Here is a 16,140-nt window from a genome sequence, read left to right as displayed (position 1 = left end):
CCGCTTACTTAGCAAAGGGCACTGGGTGGCCTTTTGAAAGGCACACAAAGACGCTGTTAGATCTTGCCAGAGGTGAGCGGATCGAACAGCTGGTGGAGTCTGAAACGCTGCTGGCTTGTTGCTTTCACTTTGAAACAACAGACAGCTAGATTTAAAGACTACCTGTTGCATTTTCATCTCTCCCAATATCACAGAAAGAAGCTCTTTTCTTGTACCGAGAGACTTTTGCAGCCAGGCTACAAGGGTGGATCAATTGCCAACTTCCAATTACCCATCGTTCCCTTCCTCCCAAAGCTCAGAGGGCAATCAAGGAAGTAGAAAGACTACGGATACAGCCTATATGCAAACTCACAGGATGAGGTGTTCTGACCCCTCCACTCCCTGAGGTACTTGGTGAGGCAGCTATTACTGAGAATATTGGCTCTGGGTAAAATCCGTAGAATGCCCTGAAGTTAATTAAGTAAACTGTAGACACATGGTAGTTTGAATGCCTACATGCAAATATATCTTGATACATTCTTAAATACTACCTACCCGCACTGCTGCTGTTCCTTCCCATTCTCCTAGTCTCTGCTGCCATCATCTGCTTCAATATTACTCATCATACAGGATGACATGTATCAGTCAGCTACTGCCAAACTAATGCCACATAACAAGCACACCCCGAAACTCAAAGGCTTAAAACAGCAATCATTTCTTCTTGCATTCATGGACACGCAAGTCAGTCACAACTCCTCAGGAGGAGGCTAAACCAGACTCTGGGCTCCAGGCTGCAAGGTTGGTCCACATCTGCTCCACGTGGTGTTATGTTATTCTATGTAATGGGTCTGCTCTATGTGTTTCATTCTTACTTAGACTGCAGCATTCACAGATGCCCTTGGCATCTTCTTCTCCTTGTGGGTCACTGGACGGGAAAAGGGCATACCCAAGTGGGAAGCCAAAGCAAGCCTGTCACATGTACTGGCAACCAACAAAACCAATGGCCGAGCCAAAATTCAAGTGTTCGGAAGGTATACTAGGAGGCTTCAAAAAGTTCATGGGAAAATTCCATTATCTTTCCATTCAATTTTTCCAGAAACTTTCTGAAGCCCCCTCATATTTCGCCTACCATGCTGGCTAGGTACTACAAGATACTAAAGAATTGGGACCAATAATATAACCAACCCCAGTAAAGGAGAAGAGTAGACATCACTGTATGAAAAACAAAAACAACTGCATATTGGTCAATGGTGGTTAGCACAAGAACACAACACACACTTTTATGTTTGGGGAGCAGGGTTGATAGGGGCATTTGAATGTGTGATTTCTTCTCCCTGAATGAGATCAAGGTTGGTCACAGAGGACTCAAAATCTACATCACAAAGACAGAGAGACATCTTAGGTAAGCACTTGGTTCAAATTTCCCATGAACTAGAAGGTTCTCTGAAGTCCTTCCAAGCCCACCTCAGCATGATGTCTCAGGCAAGGGGCAAGACCTTGTCTGCTCTCAAATGGAAGGATCACAGCTTTGCTAAGTGCAGCATCAACTACCACAGGTGTGCTCCACAGCCAGTGTGGCCACCTGCAAAGAGCTGAGGCTAGGGAATCTGGCAAGTGAGGCTCCCAATTCAGTGGATGGCTGAGCCCTGGGTGAGTCCTCTGCCTCTGTGGGTGTGGGCGTGGGCACTGCCATCTCTGAAATGACACAGAGGCCAGATGGCATTGATGAAGCTCTGCATGTTTAGGATCTCAGGACGATGTCGCTGCACAGAGGGCTCTGTGATGAGCAGGTGGGAGAGGCAGGTGGCCTACAGAAGACACCAGGAGGGAGTGTAAAGGCAGGTTCACAGTGGCATATCTGTCCGTGTTCTGCCCCAACCCACCAAAGTGCTGTTGAGTCGATACTAACTCATAGTAACCCTACGTTGTTGTTGAAGTGTGGTTGGATCGGTTCCGACTCAGTGACCCTGTATGGGGTTTCTCAGGAGCAGCTGGTAGGTTTGAAGTGCTTATTCCACAGCGTCACACCAGGACGCCTACAGTGCAAGTAAAACTGTCCCGTGGAGTTCCTGAGACTGTAGTCTTCACTGAAGCACACTTTCTCCTGTAGAGCAACTGATGGATTTGAACCACCGGCCTGTTACTTAGCAAATCAAGAGCTTTTTACCACAGGGACACTGGCCTCCTGGGTGGGTCTAATACTCCAGCAGCCCCTCAGTGCACCCCAAGCTCCAAGTCTTCCTTTAAAGCTCAGTCATGCTCTGCAGAGATGAGACCAATTCTGGAAGAGCTTCCAACTCAACCCCACTTCCCTGCCACACCTAAGGTACCCCAAAATTTTGGGTTTCTACAAGTCTGGTTCCCACCAAAGAGACCGCAAGGACCATTTTCCCTAACAGCCCAGGAGAGGAGAAAAATAATAACGCATGCAATAAAGGGAATTTTTATCCAGAAAAATGTATTTTGAGGCCACAATGTAAAGGCCCCTTAGCAGGAGCCACAATCTTCTTAAATAATCGTTCCCATAATTGGCTACTTGTGGGAACAGCTAATTGTGCTTGTAATCATTTGCCTGTACAACTCAGCATCACCCAGTAATTAAAGGCAGAGCCGTCCTTTCTAAATTTGGCTCCAGAAATAATAGTAGTATTTCCAAGTGTCCACAGCCTCCCTGCCAAGGAACTCCAAGTCCTATTCAAGTGAATATTATCATTCCTTAAAACGTCTCAAAGAGTGAAGGTCCTGCATGCAGGCCCAAAGTAAACACACACACAGAACCCTTCTGGAATAATCCTCAGCAGGCAGTTGGTCTCCCAGTATAGACTGGGCATATATTGAGTACCTACGAGGCTGGGTATCAAGTCAGACCCCTTCCTAAACTAGTGTTTCCTTCATCTTCTGAGTCTCACTCTTTGTGCATCCTCCAAGATGGGGATGGAAAGAAGTCACCTAACTTTGTAACACACTCACCTAAAAGTTTTCTTACTCCAGGCAGTAGGTAGGTCCCAAGGAAGAAATCTCTACCCACTACAAGACCACTGTTATTTGGGTAGTCTCGGTCATCTCTGATCTGGAAGTTTGCAGCAGACTCTCAGCTGGTCTCCCTGGTTCACGGTCTACCTCTTCACTCTCTTGCCCTAACAAGGTGTCTTAGGCTGGACTCTCTAGAGAAGTAAACACCCAGGTTATGCATGTATATATAAAGAGAGCTTTATGGCAAGGAAATGGCTCGCTCAGTTGTAGAGGTGGGAGAGTCCCAAGTCCGTGGGTCTGATGGCAGGCTGGAGGCTTATGACTCTCGTAGTTGCAGGGCCGATGGACCAAGATTGGCAGGCAAGCAGGCAGGCAGGCAGGGAGGTAAGAAAGCACACTGCTTATAATACCCGGGATTGGCAGGCCAATGACTCACATCCAAAGAACTAGATGTAAGATGCAGGCCCAGCAGAGCGCAAGCAAGCTTTGTATGAGTGTCTAATACAGTGGAAACAGGCCACACCCCCAAGGAAACTTCCCTTCAATTGACTGGCTCAAAGGAGACCTTATCATAGAGTTGATTATTTTATATTAGGTTATCACAAGGAGCTCTGGTAGCGTAGTGGTTACAAATCGGGCTGCTAACATCAGGGTCAGCGGTTTGAAACTACCAGCTGCTCAGCGGGAGAAAGATGAGGCTTTCTGCTCCCATAAAGATTTACAGCCTCAGACACCCTGTACAGGGTCTCACTATGAGTCAGAACTGACTCCATGGTACATAATAAAAACAACAATCATGGGGATGGCTACATTTTAATTGCCAAACCACTGTGAACCCTAGCCCAGCAAGTTGACACAAACCCTTAACTATCACAAAAAGCAAGCAGGTGTCTGCTGCTGCCCAGCTTAGATGCAAGTGGATCTTCACAGAGTGGTCACTTGATTCTGTGTACTCTTGGCAGGAGCCTCCTCAGTGGTCCTATAGGGAGCTGGAGTCGCTGAGACGCCACCGATGTGCCTAAAAATAAAGCTTTCCTGGGTGTGGACGGTGGATTCGAACAAAATGAAGTTGTCTACAACATCAATCATTTATCAGGATATGATTTATTGATGCAGTTGTAAGGATTTTTGTTTTCTTGACATTGAGGATTCCTTACGGTAAGGGAAGTGAAAACAGATGCAGAGGTGAGAATGAGAATGAATGCGAAAAAAAGAGACTTGGTGTTTAAAAAGGATGGGAAAGAGTATGGTCGGGTCATAAAAATGTTGGGGATGGACGATTAGAAACGATGTGTTTTGATGAGACCATCAAGAGGTTATGTTGTATTAGAGGGAAACTGAGAAAAGAGGTTTGGATAAACACTTCAGACATTATATGGATTGGTCGGCAAGACAATCAGGATCACAAGACTGATGTAGTATTAAAATATACTACAGATGAAATGAAAAGTCTGAAAACACTGCGAACTTCCAGAGCAGGTAAGAAATTCATTTTCATATTATCTAGACTATATATTGAGCACCCTTGTGTCTTTTGCTAAAATCAACGAAACCTGTAGATTTGGTCCTGGAGATAATGATGAAATCCAGTTCGATGACATTGGAGATGAAGAGGACATTGATGAAAGCTAAATTGATACATCCTGGTCTTTTTTTTTTTTTAAGATTGATCTACAATTTGATTTTGATCATCACCTAAAAGATGATGAAATTTTCATTTAACATGAGTGTGGTTTGTTAAAACACAGGGATCTATTTTCATTGTTGTGAAGTATTTACTATATTTCTTTAAAAACAATGCTCAATTATTTTAAATGGAAAAAAAGAAAAAAAAAAAGAAGAAGAAGCAAGCAGGAATCTTAAGCTGGAGGCCTGGTGCGGAACTACAGGATAATGCACTGGACTGCAAGGCCAGTTTGAACCGCAAGATCAGAGGTTCAAGCCTACCAGGCACTCACTGGAAACCCTATCTAGGGTGGCTATGAGTCAGAACAACTCAGCAGCACTTAACAAAATGTTAACAATGTGCTTCATTACTGGAACCCTTGAGACTCCGGCCCTCAGACACCCTTTCAGTGTGGAACTGAGCCCACCCCTGGAGATCACCTTTCATCCAAACAACAGAAAAACTTATCAAGTGGATGATGCCATCCATGAGCAATGTGTTCCTCAGAACACTCAACTACACAAGACCAAAAGGGCAGCATGATCCAAAAACAAGTCTCAGAAGGCAGACAGAGGCAGGAGGGGTGTACAAGTGGAAATGGGAAATCCACGAAGGCAGTGGGAAGATCCGTTACAATCAGGGGATTGTAAGAAATGGTGCAAAACAAAACGTACGTAAGCTGTTGGATGGGAAACAAATTTGTTTTGTAAACTTTCACCCCACCCACAAAAAAAGATGTTCCAATAAGTGGCTTTTTTTTTTTTTTTTTAATGTATTGTGCGATCCCCGACATCGTCTGTCACTGGCTTTCCTTCACCTTTTGAATACATTCCAGTCTTCTCTGTCCCTTAGTAATAGGCCCAAGCTCCATTGAAGCCCACTCCCACTCCACTCAAATCCAAACCAGTTGTTCTGGTGAGCCCAGTAGAACTATTTCAGAGGCTCTTCTTTCAGAAGTATATCACCAGGACTTTCTTCCAATACACTTCTGGGTGGACTCGAATCTTCCACCTTTCTCTTAGCAGCCAAGTGCATTATCCATTTGCACCACCCAAAGACTCCTCCACTTTTATCAGTTTGTGGAACGTGCCAAGCTGTCACCTCAGAACCTTGATCTGTACCTTCCTCCCCACTCCCCCCATCAACAGCAACAACAGTCTCCCCTGAGCTGCTCTACAACATTCTTCTGGCCTCAGCTTGTCTGTTCTTTCTGCTGGGAGACATTTCCCACTCAGCACAGAGGGTACCCGTAACCTCCATTCCCAACACATACACACCTTTTCATGGTTTTCCTTGTTTTTGTGGAGGGCCATCTAGTAGGTTCCAACTCATAGTGACCCTGTAGAGGATATCTAAGGGACAGCTGGTGGGTTTGAATGGCTACCTTGTGGCTAGCAGTCTAGTGCTTATCTGACAGAGCCATACGAGGACTGCTTACTCCATTAGAGCACAAGTCTTCTGCAGGAGGCATAATCCCTGCCTTGTCCATGGTTTTCCCTCAGCACCAAGCTTGGTGCCTGGCAGAGTGTACTGTCCACCACTGATTGCCAAAGAAGGGGTGGGGCGGGAGGAATCAGTGCTCCCGTAAAGATATACAGCCTCAGAAACGCTTTGCTGGGTCGCTATGAGTCAGAACCGACTCCACGGCACATAACAACAACAACAACAAGCCCTCCTGGTGTGGCACCCACTGTAGCATAATGCACTGGACCACAAGGTCAGTGTGAATCACAGGGTAGCTATGAGTTAGAATCAACGCAAAGGCACGTAACAACAACAAGCCCTCCACTGGACACCTTTTCACTCCCTTGCAAGTAGCTAGAAGGACAAAAAACAGGAGAGGACAGTGTAGGGACAATGGTCACTTGAAATAGGTAACAGAGGTCCTGTGTCCCTCTTCTTTGAGTACAGATAATAGAGCAGAAAGACATTCACACGAAAGTGCAATCCCAGTGTTCCAATAAAGTTTTATTGACAACAACAGGCAGTGGGCCAGATTTGGCATGGGGGACATCGTTCTCTAATTCCTCTTTAGAAGACAAAGTTTCAAGTATCCAATGGTAGCAAACCACAGTTGTGATTTCTAACTCAAGCCAGTAATCAACTCAATAAATTAGCAAATGGCACTTGAGCCATGGAGAGTCAAATGAAGACTGGCCGAGTTGAAACAGCCCAAGTTGAAAGTTCTGAGAAGAAAGTTTCAAAAGCAAAAATGTGTGTGCGCACACACACACACACACACACACAAGTTATTTCTCACATTAAAAGTTAATATTTTAAACGATTTTTCCCTTGAATAAATAGATCATCTTTTGAACCAGCTAAACCGTAATAAATGAGAATCTTTACACCAAACTAAATTGAGCTTCTGGGTCCCTACAGCCATGTCCCCTTCCCCTGAACCTCTTTAAAGATCCATTGATTACTGCCAAGCTTCCATTGGTGGGATTAATTAATTTATGAACTTGTCATTACAAGTCATTGATTTAAATGTCCCTTCTTAAAGATTTAATTATACTCAAAGATAAAAGATCTGCTAATTATTGTCCTTTATCTAATTGAAGTTTTGTATTACAAATAAAGTTCAAAGGTTTAAGACAGTTGCCCTTTCAAACACTTGGGCCAAGATGAGAATTTAATTAGAGGCGAGACACCATTCTCTCGGATCTGTCCTCATGGGGGAAAGACATCAAGCTGGGCAAGATGGCGACTCCATGTGGGCAGAGCCTGGAAAATCTATCACCGTCTTGCTCACTCCGTGGATTTTAGCAAACTGCTCTGATCAAGTATGTTGTTCAAAGAGTTTTGGGTTCTGGCATAAGCAGAATAGAGTTATCTAAGAGCACGAAATCTGTGAAGCAAAAGTCGGCTGTGTATTCTCTTAAAAGTACTACACTCATAGTGGAAAGCTGTACAATAAAAGCACTGGACTGCTAATCTCAATGTCAATTAGTGGTTCAAACTCACCAGCTACTCCTTGGAAACCCTACAATGGATCACTATGATTCAGAACTGACCCAAGGGCAACAACATAATTCCGGAGAAATCCCTAAGTAATACAAACGGCTAAGACACCCAGCTACTATACAAAGGACTGGTGGTTCAATTCTACCCAGAGGCACCTCAGAAGGAAGGCGCAGTGATCTACTCCCAAAGCACTGGCCACTGACAATGGTGTGGGCGAGTTCTACTTTGACACATACGGGTCACCATGAGTTAGAATGGACTTGACTTGGTTTTTAAAGTGTCACATGAAAACGTCTCAGAAGCTTTTTTTTTCAGGTTTGTTTCCTAACCATGTTCCTAAAATATTCTCTGATACAGAAATGAAGGTGGTTCACTGAAAAAAAGCCCACTGGGAGGCAAGGGAACCTGTTTAAAGGCACAAATACTCCTGCGTCAGACAAGCCTGGGTTCAGACAAGCCTGGAAGAGGGACAGAGGCTGCATTCCCCTGAGCAGGAGCTCCGCTGGAGAAACTCTCCCAGCATCCCCCCACACCCCCGGTGCCCTGAAAAGCAATGAACTTGGATTGTTGCAACCTCATTGGACCATGCTGTGTCACTGTTGTTGTTGTTGGCTCAAGTGTAGCAGTGTAACAATGAATGTGAGGATGGCACAGGACCAGACAGTGTTTCCTTCTGTTCTAGACAGGACCGCTATGAATCCGAGGCGAATCCATGGCACCTAACAATAACAACAAAACCAATGTATTTAATGCACACAAATTCTGGGAATGTATACCTTCTATTTCTGCTCTCTCTCTCTCTGCTCTGATTACCTTGGAGCAGCAAGTCTCAGCATTCCGTGGGATACTGTTTTTTTCATTGCTGCTGTTAAGCGCCACCAAGTTGGTTCCAACTCATAGTTACCTATAGAGGGTTTCCAAAGTGGGTTTGAACCACGGACCTTGGGGTTACTAGCCCAGTGCTCATTCTACAGGATGGACTCTCCAAAATCTGAACTTTTGAGAGGCAAGGCGAGAAGGAGACATCAGTGAAGCCCTTTGACCAGAAACTTATCACCTTTTCCAATCAGCTTATAGTACAAAAGGTGATATTTTGATCATCTGTTTCACTCCTCTTTCAATCAATTAATTCTGACTTTGTGAGGGCAAGAAAATATTACTTGTTAACCTGCTAAAATCCCTACTTGTATCGATCATGTGACTTTGGATATTTTACTTAATCTCTCTGACATTCAGTATCTGCCATTGTTGAAGTGGGGGTAACAAAATCACTCCCTTCCCATGTTTTCAGGAAGAGTTCAAATGCACTTACAGTGCATTTTATAGTAGCTGGAAAACAAAAAGTCTTCAGTTCACAAAGAGAAGACCACAGTAATTTCACATTCAGAATGTGGAATTTTCATACTACTGTTGTTGTTGTTGTTGTTGTTGTTGCTAAGTGCCATCGAGTTAGTTCCAACCCATAGTGACCCTGTATAGGGTTTCCAAGGAGCAGCTGGTGAGCTTGAACCACCAACCTTGCAGTTCAAATGGCTTTGCAGTCTGGCACATTAGCCCACATTGCCACACTACTTCCATCAAAATCTGCCTTTATGAAAGATGTAAACTGAAAATGATACTGAATATCACACAGTTCATGGTCTATATCTCTTCCTTCAATAAACAGCTGACCTGCACTGAGATGCCACTCCATCTTGAGAATGGAATGGAGCCCAGGTAAGAGGCCACCCAGGCAAGATCTGGGGAAGAGAACCCAGTGAATAACAAATCACTTTGGTAGATTGTCTCTGGGTAAGCAGGAGGGCAGATGGAGAGAAGGGCTAACACCATTCACAATGGGTAAAATGTGAAGCATATGAGAGACTAGAGAGCTACAAAGAGTGAAGGCCCTGAATGCCCTAGGCTATGGGGAACAAAGTAGTGAGGGCCAAGAAGAGAAGATTGAGCAGGGACAAGACACACAGGGCTGACATATGTTGTTAAGTGCTGTGGATTCGGTTCCTATATAGCGACCCAGTACAGGGTTTCCAAGGAGCTAGGTTAGAATCGCCAAACTTGCAGTTAGCAGCTCAGTGTTTATCCTGTAACACCACACCAGGACTCTGGGCTGTCACATGGTGGTGATGGTGTGCCATAGAGTCAGTTGTGACTCATAGCGACCCTGAATACACTTTCCAAGGTTATAAATCTTTATGGGAGCAGACAGCCTCATGTTTCTCCTATGAAACGGCTGACAGTTTTGAACTGCTGACCTTGAGGTTAGCAGCCCAGCTCATAAGCACTACGCTACCAAATACATTCTGTGAGCTTCCAGGTGCTGTCACAGTCATGGCTGACTTTTATTGAACCCTTTCGAAATGTTCCATGTAAAGAATATTCTATCATTTAATACTCTCTGTAACTCTCAGAGGCATGCTGTTTTTATTATATCGATTTTACAGAAAAAGAAACAGAGATCTAGAGGCCACAGAAGCAGTGGGTGGAAGAGCTGGGATCTCACACTCTGTCTGACACTGAGCTCCATGTTTCCAAGCAGCTTCTGGATCATGACATAGAAAGTTTCTCCAGATAAGTTTATAGTAAGTCCAGAGGTGGCGTCTTTACCCAACGAATTCCTGTCACTCTCACCTAAGGAGAGAGGTGATTAGACAAGACACCACATAAAACGCGGCCACAGTAAAGCTAAACGGCAGTCAAGTTCCTTTTCCTTCCCTGTGAGTAGGCCCCTGTCTCTGCAAACATTTCTCATTTCTTTCCCAGCAGACCTTGGGACACACAATCAGAGGACAGCCCAAGGAATAGAACCTTCTAGCACCCTGATGTCCTGTCCATGAAAAGACCAGAAAATACTAAAATGAGCATCATGTCAATCACTGGGCAATGGGATTGAAGGGACTTAAACAACGGGAGTCTGTTCAGCCATCCAAAATGAGGTAGATAAGTGAAAAGATTAATAATTAAGGAAGAAATCTGTGATATAAAATAGTATATATCTATGTATATATCTATATTTGTAATATACTTACCTGTGATATCTAGCTATAGATACATACACACACACAAATATACATTAATATCCATATGAATATATATGAGGGAGATCCAAAGAATTCATGGAAAAATTCTATTATCTTTTAAATCGATTTTTCCACAAACTTTTTGAAGCTCCCTCATGTGTATATGTGAGACAGAACCCTCTGCATAGGGTTTCCAAGGTTTGAAATCTTTGCAGGAGCAGAAAGCCTCATCTTTCTGCGTTTGATGGGCTGCTGGGTTCAAACCTCAGACTTTGTGGCCTGTAGTCCAGTGCTTATTGTATGGAGCCACTGTGATCCCTAGTTTACCATTGTTGCTGTTAAGTGCCGTCAAGTCAGTTCCGACCCATAGCAACACTGTACAGGGTTTCTCAGGAGCAGCTGGTGAGCTTGAACCAACGACACTACGGCTCAAATGACTTTGCAGTCCAGCGCATTAACCCACAGTGCCACACCAGGATCCACCATAGTCATATAATGAAGAGATGTTTGTCAATATTTTCTATATTTTTATTAAAATTTCCAATTGTCTACAATTATTATACATTTGTTTAATAATGAAAAGAATATATGTTTGAGGCTAAACCATTCTTACTTATGAACACAAAAGATGCCTAGATTTGAAGTCCATTTAAGTACTTTGATCACTAAATTCCAACATATTGCAGTACCTCCAAGTACTGATTTATTCTCTGTGCCTTACAAGCCAAGCTGTAGACACATTTGCTTCCCTTGTGAGGGTGCCTAGAAAACTCTGTTGTTAAAAGCCGTCGAGTTGATTCAAACTCACAGCAACTCTGTATACAGTTTCCATGGAGCAACTGGTGGGTTTAAACAGCCAACCTTATGGTTACCAGTCCAGTGCTTATCCTACAGCATCACACAAGGACACATTAGGATCCAAGAACCTCTTATGATATTCTGACCACAGAGGATCCCAGGATACAATTCTGAAAGGGTAGAAATTTATGAGGAGAATGGCTGGCTGACTTTTGTTCACAAAGCACTCCTTCCCCCATGCAGACATAAACAGCATGGCAAAACCTCAAAAGTACCCACGCTTTCCTCTAAAGTGGATCCTTCCTTTACCCCATCAGTAGCTAAGGAAAGTCCTTTGTCCTTAACTGAAGGATACACTTTCGTGAAGGAAGTCCTTCCAGAATCTTCTAGAAACTTCTTGACCTCGAAGGTTAACATGATTGTTTCCATCAGAGCAGCCTGCAACCTCTGAAAACATGGCAGATGTGGCACACTTCACATCTTCAAAAGTCATGTGTGTTGGTTATATTATTTTTGTTGTTGTTTTAACCAACTGAGAAAACAACTTGATTTTTTTTTTTTTTTTTTTTTTGGAGTTTAAGAAACCTTATTAATGACATCAAGCTATTGAGCAGCAGTCTCCAACTGTCAATTTACATTATGTAATAGAACGTAGAGCTCGATTTCCTTGTGTCACATTTATAATGATTACATTACCAGCAGATGGAAAGTCATTCTCAGCTATAACAAGGTCCTATAAGGTGCTAATTAATTTGGCACCGTTCTCAAAAAAGAAATTCGGTTACATTTTGATAGGAAATGCTGAGGATACTTTCTGGTCCTCAGGAGTACACTTAGGACATATTTTGGAAAATTTCCCTTTTTCCTTCTTCTAGTTCCTGGAAGAATAATACATATACACCCTGACTCTCCCATTCAGGTCTAAAATCCATACTGCAGCAAACCTTATTGATTCTAAAACACAAACTGTTCACAGGTTACAAATGAGATCCGTTTATAAGTGTCTTTAAGAACTTGTATGTAAGTCGGAACAAGAACATACGGTTCATACGTATCCTTATTTAAATGCAAGAAAAGGAACCCTGGTGGTGCTGTAGGGTAAGCACTATACTGCTAATGGCAAGGTCGGTAGTTGAAACCTACCAGCTGCTCTGTGGCAAAAATACAAGGTTGTCCACTCCTAGAAAGAGTCAGCAGCTCAACTCAGTCCTGTAGGAATGCTCAGAGTCTGAATGGACTCGATGGCAGTAGGTTGAGTCCAAGAAAAGGTTCGCAGACTTTCCCATGATTTAAAAGTTGCATGTGTAACAAATGAAGGTGGTTGTGATGAAGATTTTGTTGCAGGTTGGGGTTGGTTCTATAGGTTCTCATTTCAAAGTGAAGTTGGTTTGGTAGTTTCTCATTTCTAAGGGCAAACAGGAGTTCTCCCTAAGTCCATTCATAACCCAGAGACAGTCTAGAGAAGAAACCACTTTCTATCCGTAATACAGTGATTAGTAACATTAGTTGGAGAGTCAAAAATTGCAGCTCAGGGAACCCAACAAAAGTATGCACAAGTCTCCAAGACTTTCAGCTCTCTGTGGCTGCGAACAGCCAACTTGCCCCAGTCCCAGGCTCACTCCCGTAGACTTCACTTCATTCCTTTGCATGATTTTAGAATTTGCTAAATGCCTCTACTACGTGGATGGGGTGAAAGTCAAGACCACAAAGTGCACAGGCTTTGCAAGATTTTATCTTGGCGTTGTAGAATAAAGACTGAACTGCTAACCACAAGGTGTGCAATTCAGACCCATCAGTTGCTCCTGAGAAGCCCAATACCTGGGGACTATGAGTTGAAACCAACTCGATGGCAACTCACAACAACATCAATCAGCTTAGTAGTGGATCTCCACACTCCGTCTTTTTGCTCCCATTCAATTTATAATTTGTTATTTCTTAGGTATGATCATTGTAGTTCTGTTATTTTAAAGATGCCTATATCAAATAGAAATATACATGATAAAATATTCATAGATGAAATGGCACGATGTCTTGGGTTTGTGAGGAGGAAGCAGACGAGCTAGATGCAACAGGATGGCCCATAAAGTGTCTACTGTTGAAGCTGGATGCTGTGGAGGTGGTGATGGTGGTGTGCTGTCCAGTCGGTTCTGTCTCATAGTGACCCGGTCTACGGTTTCCAAAACTGTCCATCTTTACAGCAGCAGTAAGCCTCATCTTTGTCCCACAGAGCCACAGATGGATTTTCAATGCTGATTTTGTGGTTAGCAGCCCAACATGTAACCAACCCATTATGCTACCAGAATACATGGAAATTCATCATACTATTGTCTCTACTTTTGTATGTTTGAAACTTTCTGTAATAAAAAGTTAAAATAAATTCCCTGATACACACACATAAAAAAGAGGATCCGAAATTGGTTTGTGGTATTTTTCTTAAAAGATTAAGAGACTAAATGTAGGTTGATTTCTTTTGTAGTTCAGGTTGTTCCAAGGCAAGTCTCATAAAAGAATACAAGGCAGATAAAATTTACTCTGAGCAATCAGAAATCATTTAGACAAAATAATCCAGTACTTTATCTCAGGTCATGATTGTCCAGAGAGACTCTAAGATTGCACATGGTATTTATTGCTTGTGAATTTCACATGTGTAGAAGAACCAGCCTTTGGTCGGCAAGGACAGATCCACCTGCTGAACTGAAGGAAATGAAAAGTTCAGGCACCTATAAACAACAGCAGGTTCACCAACAGAAGGAAACAGTGTGAGTAATGTGTGGCTTCACAATACTAACTCGTCATTGGATCATCTTATAGTTCAGCTTGCAAAGACAAGAGAGACAGAAAGGGGGTAGAGGGAGGGATACCAGCTTCCAAGGAGAGAAATGCGTTATCAACATTTTAATTTTATAAATGGGGAAACTGAAGTTCAGAAAGGCGAAATTTTTTCCCAAGTCCATAACGTTAGTACGAAATAGAGTTGGAATTAAAATTCAAGTTGAGTTTGCTCTAAAGTCCATGCTCTTTCTATTTTATAGACTCCCAAAAGCTGTGGATTCCAAGGATGCATAAGAAGTCCTTGCAGTCATTTCCATTTACAAGGGAGCGCTAGTGGTGCGAGGTATAAGTGCGCAGCCACTAACCAGAGAGTCAGCAGGTCTAACCCACCGGCAGCTCGGCTGCAGAAACAACCAAACGATCTGCTCCAGGAAAGATTTCAGCTCGGGAAATCCTGTGGGGCAGTTATACTCTGACATCTACATTCACTATGGGTCAGATTCAACTTGATAGCACACAACATGGACAATCACTGTCATAAAACCCACTTAAAATGAACCCATATCTGAACATCAGGCTCCATGACCCTGAGACCAGAATAAGATGGCAGCCAGCTACCATTATCAACTGCTCTGAAAGCGATCGCATCCAGAGGTCCTGTATAAAATGGGAGAAAATGTGGAATAAAACTCAAAATCATAAAAAATAAGACCAGGCTTAATGGTCAGAGAGAGACTAGTTGAACCCCAAGACTACAGTCCTTAGTCACCCGTCAGGTCTGGAACTGAACTCACCCATGTGGCACAATTTTCAGCCAAGCAAGAAACAGAAATCCTGGGGTGGCATTATAGACTAAGCACTGGCCTGCTAACTGCAAGGATGGAGATTCAAACCCACCAACCACTCCTCAAAATCCCTGTACAGGGTCACTATAAGTCAACCTGACTCGGCAGCATTAACAACAACAAATAGATAAGCATGTGGGGGGAACAACACCACTAGTAAGGTACATACACTGTAGAATGGTCACCCATATGAAATCAAAAAGGGCATCATTTACTAGGAAAAAATTCAGAGGTGTGGGGAAAAGGGGTGAAGGGATACAACTCACAGGAAGGAAGTAAATTGACTGAGGTTCATAGAAGGGATTGCAATGGAGAGGAAATGAAGTGTATGATTTGTTGAATGGAAAACTGATGATCTGCTCTGGAAACCTTCACTCAAAATTTACAATTAAAAAAAAAATTTTTTAAGGTTAACTCTTCCATGCTGTAAGTACCCGTGGGATAAATGTGGGAATTTGCCACATTCAAAATTCAAAATTTACCACTCTTCTTACATTCAAAATATGATTGAAAAGGGTCAGCAGGAAACATCAGAATGAACCACAATTTGATGGAGAAAACCAGACTCCTGGTAGACCTTGGAGGTTAAAACAGACAGCATTTAGTTCAATGAGTCTCTTCAGTGTTAATTGCTGACTCTTACTACAGGAGTCAAGGTTGGTTCACATTGGAAAATGAGGGGCACATCTTTGGCAGGGCTTTCAAAGATGAGAGATACAGTTGTTGTTAAATGCCATCAAGTCGGTTCCAACCCATAGTGACCCTGTATAGGGGTTTCCGAGGAGCTGCTGGTGAGCTTTAACAGCCAACCTTGCAGTTCAAACGGCTTTGCAGTCTGGTGCATTAGCCCACAGCACCACATCAGGGATCCAATAGGAAGAGAAAAAGAAGGAAGTCTGGGATATTCTTCCTTCCAAGTGAGACAGGTATCTGAGAAGGAAAGCTGTTTCTAGAAGTCATTTAGTGAGCAAAGACAAAAGGCCTCCTCCCTCTAGAAAACCAAACTCACCTCCCTCTAGAAAACCAAGAAGTTTGGTGGTCCTGAATATATTCTATGGGAAATGGGTCAATGAAGAAAATATATGAAGTGTTATATACTATACCTTCCTTTTGGAAAGTAATA

At 43.0% G+C, this 16,140-nt stretch overlaps 1 pseudogene; it reads left to right on the top strand.

Moving 5' to 3' along the window:
• The first annotated feature begins 1,736 nt into the window (after positions 1–1,736).
• On the top strand, positions 1,737–4,584 carry LOC102839925 (annotated as a pseudogene).
• The last annotated feature ends 11,556 nt before the right edge of the window (positions 4,585–16,140 follow it).

Source organism: Chrysochloris asiatica, unplaced genomic scaffold (genome assembly GCF_000296735.1).
Source record: "Chrysochloris asiatica unplaced genomic scaffold, ChrAsi1.0 scaffold00037, whole genome shotgun sequence".
In the NCBI taxonomy this organism is placed as follows: domain Eukaryota; kingdom Metazoa; phylum Chordata; class Mammalia; order Afrosoricida; family Chrysochloridae; genus Chrysochloris; species Chrysochloris asiatica.
Note: the sequence above shows the minus strand (reverse complement) of the source record. Positions and strands in the feature narration are given on the sequence as shown.